Below are 15,385 nucleotides of genomic sequence, written 5' to 3'. Positions count from 1 at the left end.
AGTTTTAGGTGGTGGGAGGACATGCAAGTAGAGATGTCCTGAAGGCAGGAGGAGATGCGATCCTGGAGGGAGGGAGAGAGAACAGGGGAGGAGATAGTGATTTGGGTATCATTCTCATAGAGATGATAGTTGAAGCCATGGGACTGAATGAGTTAAGCAAGGGTGTTAATGTAGATGGGGAATAGAAGGGGGCCAAGAACTGACCCTTGAGGGATCTTTATATTTCTATAGTTAGGTGATGGGAGCGGGAGGAGGAGCCCGAGAAGGAGAATGAAAATGAACGGCCAAAGGAATAAAAGGAGAACCAGGAGAGTATAGAGACAATGAAGCCAACGTGTTGAGGAGAAGGGGATGGTCGACAGTGTCAAAGGCAGCTGAGAGGTGGAGGAGGATTAGGATAGAGTACAAGCCGTTGGATTCGGTAGGAAGGAGGTCATTGGAGACCTTTGAGAGGGTGGTTTCAGTGGAGTGGAGGGGAGGAAATCACATTGGTCCAGGCGAGAGTTGGAAGAGAGAATTTCGAGACACCAAGTCTAGACGACTCACTCCAGAAGTTTGGAAAGGAAGGGTAGGAGAGAAATGGGGCCATGACTGGAGGGGGCCGTGGGGTCAGTGGAGGGGTTTTTTTGGATGCGGGAGACATGGGCATGTTTGAATGAAGAGAGGAAGAAGCTGTCGGAGAGTGAGCAGTTGAAGATGGAAGTTAGGGAGGGGAGGAAGGAAGGAGCGATAATTTTTATATGGGGGGAGTGAATAGGGTCTGATGCGCAAGTGGAGGGGGTTGCACTTGAAAGGAGGGAGGAGATCTCCTCTGCAGATACTGCTGGGCACGATGGGAGAGTAGAAGAGGAGGTGGAGAGGAGGGAGAATGAAGGGGGGGGTGATTTGGGGGAGCTCATACCTGATGGTGCTAATTTTCCTAATGAAGCAGGTGGCCAGATCGTTGTCTTGAGGGATGGGGGAGGGTCAGGGAGCCTGAGCGGGGAGTTATATGTCCAGAACAATTGATGAGGGTGATGGACATTGGTGTCAGTAAGGGAAGAGGAATAGTTTTGCTGGGCAAAGGAGTGGGCAGACTTAAGGCAAGAAAGTACAAATTTAAAGTGGACAAGGATGGCCTGGTTGGTGTTTAGATTTCCTCCAGCAGGGCTCAGCTGCTGTAGCATAAGAGCGAAGGAGGCGAAGAGTGGAGGTGATCCAGAGTCAGTGGCTAGTGGTGCAAGAGCGACGAAGGGATAGGGGTGCCAGTGCGTTGAGTTGAATAGAGAGAGGAGTTGAGAGCATCTATTTGGTCACGTACCCTATCCCACTTTGACTCCTGCATCAGCCTTCTTGTTTACCTCCCTGCCTCCTGTCTTTCCCGACTCGAGTCCTTAATTCACCCTGCAGCCCAGATTATTTGTCTACAAATTATTCAGTCCATGTCTTCCCACTCATCTAGACGCTCCAGTGGTTGCCCTTCCCCATCTGCATCAGACAGAAACCCCTTACCATCAGCTTTAAAGCCCTACATCAGCTCACCCACTCCTTTCTCAACTCGCTACTTTTCTATGACAGCCAGCCTCCACACTCCACCCCTCTAAAACCAATGTACTCAGTGCCCCTCAATCCCTAACCCTGACCTCTGGCCTGTAACTTCCTTCACCTTCATATCCAACAGATCAACAATCTCTTCACCTTCAAAGCCTTATTGAAGGCACACTTCCTCCATGAAGACTTCCCTGACAAAGTTTTCATTCCCTCTTCTCCCACCCCCTCCTGTGTCACCCTGACTTGCTCTCTTTAGTTACTCCCCTCCCTCAGCCCCACAGAACCTATGTCCATGTGAGATATTCATTTATCTTAATGTCTACCTTCCCCTATAGATTGTACGCTTACTGTGGGCAGCAAAAGTGTCTGTTATATTGCTTAGTACAGTGCTCTGCATACAGTAAGTGCTCAATAAATACCACTGAATCTGCACCCTTCATTCCCGCCGTCTCTCTGTCCCACAGGTCTCATGTCCATATTCAGAATTTATTCGTATAAGTATTTGTCTCACCCTCTAGACTGTAAGCTCCTTGTGGGCATGGAACACGTCTATCAACCCTGTTGCACTGTGCTCACCCAACTGCTCTGTAACTGCTCTGCACACTGTAAGTGCTCATCACATACAATCTATTTATTGAGAAACATGGCCAAATATCATTGCACTGGGTTGCCTGTATTCCTTTCACCAATCATGCACCACTGTCCTACACCTCAAAGGGGTATGAAATGCTGCAAGGTTTAGTTAGAAGCAGCCTGGCTGAGTGGGTAGAGCATGCGCCTGGGGTTCAGAAGGTTCTGGGCTGTAATCCTCCCTCGGGCCAGGAATAGCCTCCCTCTCCACCTTCAAAGCCTTATTGTAGTCCCTTTTCCTCCAGGAGCTCTTCCCTAAGTAATTCTTTTTTATCTCTGTCCACCTGTTTTGTTTTGTTGTCTGTCCCCCACCCCCCCTTCTACACTGTGAGCCCGTTTTTGGGTAGAGACCCTCTCTACATGTTGCCAACTTGTACTTCCCAAGCGCTTAGTACAGTGCTCTGCACACAGTAAGCGCTCAATAAATACGATTGAATGAATGAATGAATGAATATCTGCAATTTATTTATTTATTTATTTACATTACAGCCTGTCTCTCCCTCTAGTCTGTAAACTTGCTTTGGGAGGGTGTGTGTCTGCACATTTTTGTATTGTACTCTCCCAAGTGTTTAGTACAGTGCTGTGCATATAGTAAGTGCTCAATAAATACTATTGAATGAATGAATAGATGAATAATTTCAGCTCTACCACTTATATGATGTGTAATCTTGGCACTTGATTTCTCTGTGCCTCAGTTCCCTCATCTGTAAAATGGGAATTAAGACTGTGAACACCATGTAAAACATGGATTGGGTCCAACCTGATTATTTTGTATCTACCCCAGAGCATAGAATAGTGCCTGGCACATAGTAAGAGCTTAGCAAATACCATAAAATAATAATAATTTTAAAAAAGTATGATTTTCCATGCTTTGATGACCCTACTGGCTGTGTTGCTTTTAGCGGGGGGCATCCTCTGGTGGGTAACAGGGCTAGGTGGATGACTCGGCTTGAGAGGGAAGGGTCCCAGAGATTAGTGTAACCTGACTATTTTGTAACTACCACATCACTTAAACAGTGCCTGGTACATAGTAAGCGCCGCCGCGAGTGCCAGGGATCTCCCTCCCTCCCTCCCTCCCCGAGCAGCCTGCTATCGGGATTCTATGACACGCGGTCGGGCCCCTGGCCGTCCCCCTCCCGAACATCTACATCCTCGCCGGAGGACACCGAGGCCCCTGGACTGGGCCCCCACCCACACATCATCATTAGACTCAACCCTTGAAGCCACTTCCACTGCGTCCAATTAGTCAACTGGGATCGTGGGACATTGTGTACCCCTGCTTCCATCCCCCCCATGAGTGACCTTCTTTGAGGAGGCCCCACACTCCCTCTTTCCCGGACCTGCCATAACTGATTCCCCCCACCCTCCCCCACCTCCCTCACCGTGTTACATTAACAACAACCCCTTTTGCACCTAGTCAGCCCACCCATGCTATTTGGCTGTTTACTGCTCTTCCCAGGCGTTTCCTCTCTCATGACCCCCCTTAACAGTTCAGCCCTACTGCAGAACGGCTATCCATAGGATTCCATCCTCCACCACCTCAGAGGCATTTCTGCCAAGAGCCCCAGGACACTCCTTGCCATTAGCCTTTTTGATTTGATTTGACTGACAAGTGGACAATTCATCCTTTTGCTGTGGGCATCATCTGCCTATTTTATGGTTGCTTCTGCATGTTAATTTTTAACTGCCCTCTATGATGTCATCATCTGCTTATTTCATTATTGCTGTGCATGTTAATTGTTAACTGCTCGCTGTGCTGTCGTTTGCCTTGCTGACCTTACCATGAACTATCAGTTTCCCTGCTCCCATCTGCCCTTCCCAGTCCTCACTTACCCCTTACCCTCTCCCACCCAGCTCTTAACCTCCCTTTTCCCAGCTCCCACCCCTTCCCCGGGCCCCTCCCCAGAATCCCTCTTTACCAGAGCCAAACCTCAACCCCTCCCTTCCAACCCCCTCCCTCCCTTCCTTCCCGCCTGTCACCCGTCGTCCGGGGACGGGTTCGTTCAGTGATCGGCGAGGCAAGAGAGAGAGAGAGAGAGAGAGAGAGAGAGAGAGAGAGAGAGAGAGAGAGAGAGAGAGAGAGAGAGAGAGAGAGAGGCAGGCTGGGGACGGAAAGCCTGAGTTTTATATAAAATTTATTCCGCGAGGCGAATTGAATTTATGTAATTGTTTAGGCGCAATGGATTGAACTTCCCTTTCGGGAGGAATATAAACAATTAGCAATATTAGAGCTTCCCTACACGGGAGGAACACAATCATACGTTAATCGCGCGTGGGTGAGGCGGCTAGCTCTCACCCATGTGCACTTCCCACTCGGGAAGAATCCACCTACTTTCCCACATGAGAAGAATTCATTACATTCCCCGCATACGTGATGGGCGGCTAGCTCTCACCATGTGTTCTCCCTACATGGAAGGAATCCACTCATGATACCCATCAGCAGCGTGGTACTTGGCTCCCACCCACGAGACACTCATCCGTCCCGCGGCCCTTGCTTCAGTGTGTTGGTTCTGGTTGCAGAGCGGGCGTCCGGGCTTCTGAACAGAGAGAGACACGTGGGCTGCCGCTGCTGCTGCTGCTGCTGTTGGAGCAGCTGCTCCTCCTGTTGTTGCGTGTCCTGGTGTTCTGACCCCGAAGGTCAGAGGCGACAGGTATTTATTGCCTGTGCCCCTAGGCCATTCCAGATTCTGGCCTCAGCCTATCCAATCTCTGCCCTCCCCCCTCCTCCATAGCTAATTTGATTGGCACGGGGGCGAGGGACACCTTCTGTATTCCCGGCTTGGGCTGTCAGTCTAGCAGATTTGGTCGTGGGGGTGGTATCCCACCCTCACTTCCGAGTCCCGCCTGCTGGCTCAGGTGGTCGCGAAATAACTTTTGACCTTGAGATGGTCGGTACCCCAGGGTCACCTCGGGACATACCACACCTTGGCCCTAGCCATCCGTGCCCACCTGATCCCACCTTTTCCTGCATCCCCTCCAGGTCGCATAGTGGTGGGGTTGCACTGGAAGCTGTACCTTCCGGCGCTGTCCCTCCCCTGACCGCATGGGCCGATAACTTCCCTAGCTTGCCACGGGAACCAGAAAAGCAGATCCATGGGTTGGGGCAGAGAACGTTTCCTATCCCATGGCCAGGGCCAACAGAAGGCGGCGCCCCGCCCTCAAGGCATGAGAGTAGGAGGTATGGAGGTATGGAAGGTCGTCGGTGGCCCACCATGGTTTTGAGGCATTGCACTGAGGTAAGGGGCCAGGGATGGTTGAAGTGTCCGCTACCCACGGATAGAGCAGTGTAGCATTGGGAGAGATAATAACCTCCTCCCTTACTACCACAACAGTCTTAAGATAGCGCACAGAGGCAAGAGCTGGGGGTGACTGTAGTGTTTGTCGCACCTGTGTGAAAAGGGCCAAGCAACAGCAACTTAGTAACCACCATCCTCCCACTAAGCCCACTGCTAGGAGCAAAAGCAGCAGCAACCCCTGGAATAGTGTTCTTCCCCCCTCAAGTCTAAAGAGTCCATAGAACCAGTACAAAACTCCTCTGGTGGTGTGGACTCCTGATTATCTGCATGGTACACTGCCATAGATCATCGTGTCCAATTGTCCAGAGTCACTGGAATGAGAGGGTGAGAAGCACCGGTCATGTTGAAACAGGAACAGGTCGCCTGGTAGAAATAGGTTCCCTTCCCTGATGTTGTCACACCATGGCTAAGACTGAAGACAGGCTCTCTGGGAGGCAGTTCAGTGATGATTCCTTTTCTGGGCCTGTCTGGAAGTCAGGCAATCCTGACCATAGAATTGTGAGGCAGAGAAGTACCCAGGAGCATCATATAGCCAGATATGATTGATAAAGTTTGAAATGATAACTTTTTCCTAATAATATTAAATAATTATTCTTAACTCATTCTTAAAAACTACTAACAATTTTAACAAATTTTCCAATTATTCTTCTGTTGCTTTCCAAATCCATGGGATATGATGACTAAACCTTTCCAGTCCCTTAAAAGGAAACAATCGCACAGACAAAGTAGACATCCAGATCTGTACATATGTATGATACCGAATAACATACAACTGCATTTTGCCCATTAGCTAGGCTATAGCAGAGACACCATGCAGAACTTGCAATGTCAACCCTGATAAAATGGAGATTTTATATTTAAGACCACCTGAACCAATTTAACATGCAAAGATGAACAAACCCCAGTTCTAATACATTCAATTTATAATATGCAGCAATTAAATCTGGACTTTGCGTGTCCTAATAACATTTAACACGTTACGTGACGAGCAGGCCAAGCAGTTTCATAGAGTGATGTGTCATCTTTCCCCCTCTCCCAGGCGTAATGTCTGCAAAAGAGAAGGATCTAGGACTTGGAGGATCTCCAAGCCTCTACCAAAGTTAGTGGGCAGCCCTCATTGGTATTATCTGCACAGGTTTGCCCAGTCAGATTCATTTATCATTTCAAATATATCAAGATGACTTTTGTATTTGATTTACTTTTACCGTTTACTAAGCGAAACTTAAGGCAGTAGCATTTCAGATATAATGATTAAATCACCACCCCTCCAGTTGTTCCTAGGCTGGGAGAACAATGGCAAGTTCACTCACAATTCATTCCTAATTACCGCCATTGTAGTTTCTAGGGGGAGGTGCCTTAGATTGAGCAAGGCAGCCATTCACTAAGAGGGAGGCAACCCTGTGCTAGGGGGAGGTGCCTTCCCTCAAAGAAATTCCCTTTTGATCTCCCAATCTGATAGCTCTCGCCCTGAAGGCGAAGTGGTTAAGTTTCCTACTCCCATGCTTTAGCTTGCAAATTCTTGAGTAGCTGGGTGCTCGGGTGATGGGAAGAGTCCCCCGTTTCCCAGTAACCCCAATTATGGAATTATTTCCTGTAATTGATGGTTGGCCTCCTTGGCAAGCATCCTTCCTCATCATAGATACCCCGGCCCTAGTGTCTACCGGTAAGGAGCCTTTCCGCGATCATTTACTAGGACGGTCATATGCAGGGGGCACCCGAGTTGTGAGAGGGCCTCGGCCGCCGTCCAACGGCCGGGCCCGCCGGATTCCCCTTCTAATTTCCCAGCTCCGTGGTGGTTGGGGCCGTTGGTCTATCTTCCTGAGTGAGCAGCCTCAGGATATGTGGGGGCAGCCCATCAAGCTCCTCCATAGGAAATCCCCTCTCCCTTAACTCCCGCCATATAATCACCCGTTCTCCTGGGCCCAACCTTCCTGAACCGACCCGCTGTGGGGGGGGGGGGGGTATCCCTTTTACTATTAGTTGGAACCGCCTTTGCCCTCCTGAACCCCAGGCCTTTCGTAATCATGGCTGGTACACGCCGGGTAATCAGCACCTCAGGGAACTGGAATAGGGACCAGTCACTGTTGACCACATTGGCCAACGTGCTCCAGGTTTGTACCCTAGTGTCCCTATCCCTCAAACGGTGGGCCAGCCCGCCCTCCGGCCCTGGGGGTGCAGCCATTACTATTGCACGAAGTAGGCCCTCTTGGGCGGGAGGGACCAGGTGCTAGGTTCCTGAGTTTTCTCCCTCTCATCCAAGAGTTGTTCAATTCCAAGCATCAGGAGATGCTGGGTTAATGTAGCTGGATCGGTCCACCGGAGGGTGCCGACCCTTCTCTGTTCATTCCGGGGGACTGTCTGAGCCCAATGTACAGCAAGGGTCCAGAGGGTACGACCTTGAGTGTGAGTGTGGATCACATCCACCCATGGGCCCAAATCGAGGCGGCTGCTTTCAGTTCTAGACTGTGAGCCCACTGTTGGGTAGGGACCGACTCTATATGTTGCCAACTTGTACTTCCCAAGCGCTTAGTACAGTGCTCAGCACACAGTAAGCGCTCAATAAATGCGATTGAATGAATGGATGAATTTGGGCTGAGGTCCACCTGTGCGGCGGCTCCCTTCCATACCCTGGCCAGCCAGCCTATCACCGGCTCCCCGGGGTCCCGGGAAAACTCCTTAGAGAGCTGCCTGAGCTCAGTGGCTGTGAAGTTTGTAGTCTGGGTGGTGACCTTTCCCTCAGGATTCCGCTCTTCCTCGATAATGGGGTAGAAGGACTTGGGCTGCCACTCGGGGTTCTGCGGGGGCACCTCCCAATCCCGCGGGGAAGAGGGGCGCTCCAGTTGTGGTAGGGGATCGGGATCCCCCTTCTCGTCCTCAGAGGAATTCTTCCCACCCAGCTCTGTGTACATAACCCGCTTGACCTCCTGCTCAGTTACGGGAAGTTTCCTCCGTTCTTCTAACTCCTTAGCCACCCAGGGTGCCAATTTCTGTTCTAAAAGGATCGCCTGCTGCATTTTTACCTCGGCCGCTGTCTGCAGTAAGAAGCATTTCGTCTTCCGTTCCTTTAGTTTTGCCTCTAGGGCGGCCCTCTCCTGCCGCCACCGCCGGCGGTACTGGGCGGCGGCCTGCAGCGCTGTTGCTAGGAGACCGAGGAGGGCAGTCTTTCCTTTTTTTTTCCTGATTTGGGTAGCCTCCCGCCAATCACAAAATACCCTCACCAGATTGGCCGGATCCTCCCAGTGCTCCTCCACCAAGCGGCTGTCCCATCTTGAGGTTTTCCATCCCTGATCCGCGAGGAATTGAAAAAGCCCTTTCGGCTCTCTGTTGCCTATCGCCGATCCCATCTTAGTCGCCATTTATATCACCCGTCGTCCGGGGACGGGTTCGTTCGGTGATCGGCGAGGCGAGGCGAGAGAGAGAGAGGCTGGGGATGGAAAGCCTGAGTTTTATATAAAATGTATTCCTCTAAGCGAATTGAATTTATATAATTGTTTAGGCGCAATGGGTTGAACTTCCCTCTCGGGAGGAATATAATCAATTAGCAATATTAGAGCTTCCCTACACGGGAGAAACACAATCATACGTTACGAGCACGTGGGTAAGGCGGCTAGCTCTCACCCATTTGCACTTCTGACTCGGGAAAAATCCACTTACTTTCTCACATAGGAAGAATTCATTACATTCCCCGCGCACGTGGTGGGCAGCTAGCTCTCCCCATGTGTTCTCCCTACATGGAAGGAATCCACTCATGATTCCCATCAACAGCAGGGTACCTGAGTCCCACCCACGAGGCACTCACCCATCCCGCGGCCCTTGCCTCAGTGTGTTGGTTCTGGTTGCAGAGCGGTCGTCTGGCCTTCTGGGCAGAGAGAGACACGTGGCCTGCTGCTGCTACTGCTGCAGCATCTGCTCCTCCTGCTGCTGCGTGTTCTGGTGTTCTGACCCCGAAGGTCAGAGGCAACAGGCATTTATTGCCTATGCCCCTAGGCCATTCCAGATTCCTGCCTCAGTCTATCCAATCTCTGCCCTGCGCCCTCCTCCATACCTAATTTGATTGGCACGGGGGCGAGGGACACCTTCTGTATTCCCGGCCTGGGCTGTCAATCTAGCAGATTTGTTCGTGGGGGTGGTATCCCACCCTCACTTCCGAGTCCCGCCTACTGGCTCAGATGGTCACGAAATAACTTTTGACCTTGAGATGGCAGATACCCCAGGGCACCTCGGGACACCGCCCTCGTCCCATCCCAATTCTCCTTTCTCATTGCCACCCCTCTTCCCCTTCTCTGCCCAGGCCCCCGCCAACTCATTCCAATCCAACCATCCCCTCCCTTCACACCCTTCGTCCTCCCTCCCCTCCATCCACAGCTGCTGCCACGTGTGGCCTATGGAACCCCCGCTCCATTACAGGTAAACTCCCTTTCATCTTTTACCTATTCCTTTCTAACTCTTACCTCCTCCTCGCCCTATCTGAAACATGGCTCACCCCGGATGACACGGTCTCTTCTTCTGCTCTCTCCAGCGTAGGCCTCTTCTTCCTCTACTCCCCCAGACTCACCGGAAAAGGAGGTCGTGTCGGCTTCCTTCTCGCACCCCAATGTCGCTTTTGCACTATCCCTCCTCCCGCTTCTCTTTCCTTCCCCTCCTTTGAAGCCCATATTATTCGCCTCTACCCCCCTCCAGATTCTTGTAGCCATCTTCTACTGTCCCCTGGCCCCACCTCCAACATTTTCAACGATTTCGACCCGTTTCTCACCTTCCTTCTCTCCTTTTCCATGCCCACGCTGATCCTTGGAGATTTCAACATCCACATGGATATACCAGGTAGCTCCTCTGCCGTCAGCCTTCTATCTCTCCTTGACTCCTCCAACCTCAACCCACCTCGCCCACCCCACCTCGCTCCACCCCATCTCGCCCACTCTCCAACTTGGTCACACCCTCGACCTCATTATCTCTTACCGCTGCACTATCTCTACCCTCACCAACTCTGAAATCCCTCTCTCTGACCATAACCTTCTCATCTGCCTCCTCTGTCACAATCCTTCCCCCTGTAAATCTATATTACTCCCCAGCAGAGACCCCAGCTCTCACAACCCCATCCAGGTCTCTCAGTGCATCACACTCCACCTTATCTCCCTATCCTCTTTACCCACTCTTGATGACCAGATTACTGCTCTCAACTCCATCCTCTCTACTCAACTCAACTCGCTCACTCCCCTCTCCCTTCGCTGCCCTCGCAACACTAACCCACTAACCCACTAACCACTAACCCACAGCCTTGGATCACTGCCACTGTCTGCCTCCTTCGCTCTTATTCTCGAGCTGCTGAACGCTGCTTGAGAAAATCTAAACACCAAACCAACCTTGTTCACTTTAATTTATCCTTTCCTGCCTTAACTCTGCCCTCTCCTCTGCCAGGCAAAACTATTTTTCCTCCCTTATTGACACCCATTCCCATCATCCCCGTCAGCTGTTCCGTACATTTAACTCCGTTCTCAGGATCCCTGTTCCTCCCCCTCCTCCATCCCTCACCCCCAACGATCTGGCCTCCTATTTCATTAGTGAAATTGACTTCATTAGATCTGAGCTCCTCAAGGACACCTCTCCCCTTCTCCATCCCCCCTCAACCCACTCTGTTACTCTCTCATCCTTCACGGCAGTATCTTCATATGCGATATCCCTCCTCTCAAGTGCTACTCCACCCACCTGTGCTTCGGACCCCATTTCCTATAATCTTATGAAATATCTAGCCCCTTCCCTCCTCCCCTTCTTAATTTTCATCTTCAACCGGTCATTCTCCGCTGGTTCCTCCCCCTCATCTTTCAAACACGCCCACGTCATCCCCACTGCCCTTTCTATTCACCCTATCTCCCTCCTTTCCAAACTCCTAAAACGGGTCGTCTACACTCGGTGCCTCAAAGTCCTCAAGGCCAAATCTATCATAGACCCCCTCCACTCTGGCTTCTGTTCCCTACACTCCACCGAACCTGCCCTCTCAAAGGCCACCAATGACCTCTTTCTTGACAAATCCAATGGCTCCTACTCTATCCTAATCCTTTTCGACCTCTCAGCTGCCATCGACACTGTGGATCACCTACTTCCCCTCAACACACTATCGAACATTGGCTTCACAGACTCTGTCTTCTCCTGGTTCTCCTTTTATCTCTCTGGCCATTCATTCTCATTCTCCTTTGAGGGCTCCTCCTCGCTCTCTCATCCCCTTACTTTAGGGATTCCTCAAGGGTCAGTTCTTGGTCCTCTTCTGTTCTCCATCTACACCCACTCCCTTTGGAAACTCATTCGCTCCCACGGCTTCAACTATCATCTCTACACCGATGACACCCAAATCTACATCTGTTACCCTGCTCTCTCTCCCTCCCTCCAGGCTCGTATCTCCTCCTGCCTTCAGGACATATCCATCTGGATGTCTGTCCGCCACCTAAAACTCAACATGTCCAAGACTGAACTCCTTATCTTCCGTCCCTAGCTCTGTCCTCTCCCTGACTTTCCCGTCACGATAGATGGTACTACCATCCTTCCCGTCGCACAAGCCAGCAACCTTGGTGTCATCCTAGACTCTGCTCTCTCATTAACCCCACACATCCAGTCCATCACCAAAACCTGCCGGTTTCACCTCCACAGCATCGCCAAGATCCAAATATTCCTCTCCATCCAAACCGCTACCTTGCTGTTTCAATCTCTCATCCTTTCCCGACTGGATTACTGCATCAGCCTCCTCTCTGATCTCCCATTCTCTTGTCTCTTCCCGCTTCAGTCTATTCTTCACTCTTCTGCATGGATTATCTTTGTTCAGAAAAACTCTGGGCATGCTAAATCCCCTCCTCAAAAACCCCCAGTGCTTGCCTGCTAACCTAGGAATCAAGCAAAAGCTCCTCACTCTCGGCTTCAAGGATCTTCATCACCTCGCCCCCTCTTACCTCACCTCCCTTCTCCCCTTCTGTATCCTGCACCCTCCGCTCCTCTGCCGCTAACCTCCTCACTTTGCCTCGTTCTCTCCTGTTCCACCGTCGACCCCTGGCCCACATCCTTCCCCTGGTCTGTAATGCCCTCCCTCCACTCATCCGCCAAACTAGCTCTCTTCTCTTCAAATCCCTACTGAGAGCTCACCTCCTCTAGGAGACCTTCCCAGATTGAGCCCCCTTTTTCCTCTCCTCCTCTCCATCCCACCTGCCCTACCTCCTTCCCCTCCCCATAGCACATGTATACATTTGTACAGATTTATTACTCTATTTATTTTACTTGCACATATTTACTATTCTATTTATTTTGTTAGTGATGTGCACATAGCTTCAATTCTAATTATTTCAACGATTCTGACACCTGTCTACATGTTTTATTTTGTTTTCTGTCCCCGCCCCCTTCTAGACTGTGAGCCCGTTGTTCGGTAGGGACCCTTTCTATATGTTGTTGATTTGTACTTCCCAAGCGCTTAGTACAGTGCTCTGCACATAGTAAGCACTCAATAAATGCGGTTGAATGAATGAATGAATGAACAAATGGTACAATTTCCATTATCATTGCCGTTGTTGTTATCATTGTCATTGTTGTTATTATTACTATAATTATTAATAGAGCACCTTGGAGGGTGACTGGTGTCCCTGGCAAATCAGGAGGAGGGGCTTTTTGGATAGGGGGACACTGTGGCCTGAGTCGGGACCCTCATAAACGAACAGAGAGCTATTTGAGCAGATCAGGTCTACAGTGGCGTTTGCTGGTTTTTCAGCTCTGGAAAGGGTTCAGGAGACCAAAACTCAAGCATAAGTATGAGTTACATAAAATTCAAACAGTAGAGAAGGAGTTCAGCCTACTGGTTAGAACCGGGCATGGGTGTCAGAAGCAGCTGACTCTCCTTCGTGTGTCAGTCAGTCAGTCAGTATTTACTGAGTGCTTGCTATGTACTGTAGTTGCGTTATAGGCAATGAGCATTTATGATACATTCTGTTGCATTGTATTCTCCTAGGTGCTTAGTACAGTGCTCTTCAAGCATTCAATCAATCAATCGTATTTATTGAGCGCTTCCTATGTGCAGAGCACTGTACTAAGCGCTTGGGAAGTACAAATTGGCAACACATAGAAACAGTCCCTACCCAACAGTGGGCTCACAGTCTAAAAGGGGGAGACAGAGAACAGAACCAAACATACCAACAAAATAAAATAAATAGGATAGAAATGTACAAGTAAAATAAATAAATAAATGAATAAATGAATAAATAAATAAATAAATAAATAAATAGAGTAATAAATATGTACAACCATATATACATATATACAGGTGCTGTGGGGAAGGGAAGGACGTAAGATGGGGGGATGGAGAGGGGGACGAGGGGGAGAGGAAGGAAGGGGCTCAGTCTGGGAAGGCCTCCTGGAGGAGGTGAGCTCTCAGCAGGGCCTTGAAGGGAGGAAGAGAGCTAGCTTGGCGGATGGGCAGAGGGAGGGCATTCCAGGCCCGGGGGATGACGTGGGCCGGGGGTCGATGGCTGGACAGGCGAGAACGAGGTACAGTGAGGAGATTAGCGGTGGAGGAGCGGAGGGTGCGGGCTGGGCAGTAGAAGGAGAGAAGGGAGGTGAGGTAGGAGGGGGCGAGGTGATGGAGAGCCTTGAAGCCCAGGGTGAGGAGTTTCTGCCTGATGCGCAGATTGATTGGTAGCCACTGGAGGTTTTTGAGGAGGGGAGTAATATGTCCAGAGCGTTTCTGGACAAAGATAATCCGGGCAGCAGCATGAAGTATGGATTGAAGTGGAGAGAGACACGAGGATGGGAGATCAGAGAGAAGGCTGGTGCAGTAGTCCAGACGGGATAGGATGAGAGCTTGAATGAGCAGGGTAGCGGTTTGGATGGAGAGGAAAGGGCGGATCTTGGCAATGTTGCGGAGCTGAGACCGGCAGGTTTTGGTGACGGCTTGGATGTGAGGGGTGAATGAGAGAGCGGAGTCGAGGATGGCACCAAGGTTGCGGGCTTGTGAGACGGGAAGGATGGTAGTGCCGTCAACAGAGATGGGAAAGTCAGGGAGAGGACAAGGTTTGGGAGGGAAGACAAGGAGCTCAGTCTTCGACATGTTGAGCTTTAGGTGGCGGGCGGACATCCAGATGGAGATGTCCTGGAGGCAGGAGGAGATGCGAGCCTGGAGGGAGGGGGAGAGAGCAGGGGCAGAGATGTAGATCTGGGTGTCATCAGCGTAGAGATGATAGTTGAAGCCGTGGGAGCGAATGAGGTCACCAAGGGAGTGAGTGTATATTGAGAACAGAAGGGGACCAAGCACTGAACCTTGGGGAACCCCCACAGTAAGAGGATGGGAGGGGGAGGAGGAGCCTGTAATAGAGACTGAGAAAGAACGACCGGAGAGATAAGAGGAGAACCAGGAGAGGTCGGAGTCTGTGAAACCAAGGTCAGATAGCGTGTTGAGGAGAAGGGGGTGGTCCACAGTGTCAAAGGCAGATGAGAGGTCGAGGAGGATTAGAACAGAGTATGAGCCATTGGATTTGGCAAGAAGGAGGTCATTGGTGACCTTTGAGAGCGCAGTTTCCGTGGAATGAAGGGGACGGAAGCCAGACTGGAGGGGGTCGAGGAGACAGTTGTTGTTGAGGAATTCTAGGCAGCGCGTGTAGACAACTCGTTCAAGGAGTTTGGAAAGGAATGGTAGGAGGGATATGGGATGATAACTAGAAGGTGAGGTGGGGTCAAGAGAGGGTTTTTTTAGGATGGGAGAGACATGGGCATGTTTGAAGGCAGAGGGGAAGGAACCAGTGGAGAGTGAGTGGTTGAAGATGGAAGTTAAGGAGGGGAGAAGGGATGGAGCGAGAGATTTCATAAGATGAGAGGGAATGGGGTCAGAAGCACAGGTGGCCGGAGTAGCACTTGAGAGGAGGGAGGAGAGTTCCTCTGAGGATACCGCTGGGAAGGATGGGAGAGTA

The sequence above is a fragment of the Tachyglossus aculeatus genome, unplaced genomic scaffold (assembly GCF_015852505.1).
Source record: "Tachyglossus aculeatus isolate mTacAcu1 unplaced genomic scaffold, mTacAcu1.pri scaffold_88_arrow_ctg1, whole genome shotgun sequence".
NCBI classification, from domain to species: Eukaryota; Metazoa; Chordata; class Mammalia; order Monotremata; family Tachyglossidae; genus Tachyglossus; species Tachyglossus aculeatus.
The sequence above is the reverse complement of the archived record's forward strand: the minus strand, read 5'-3'. Positions refer to the sequence as shown.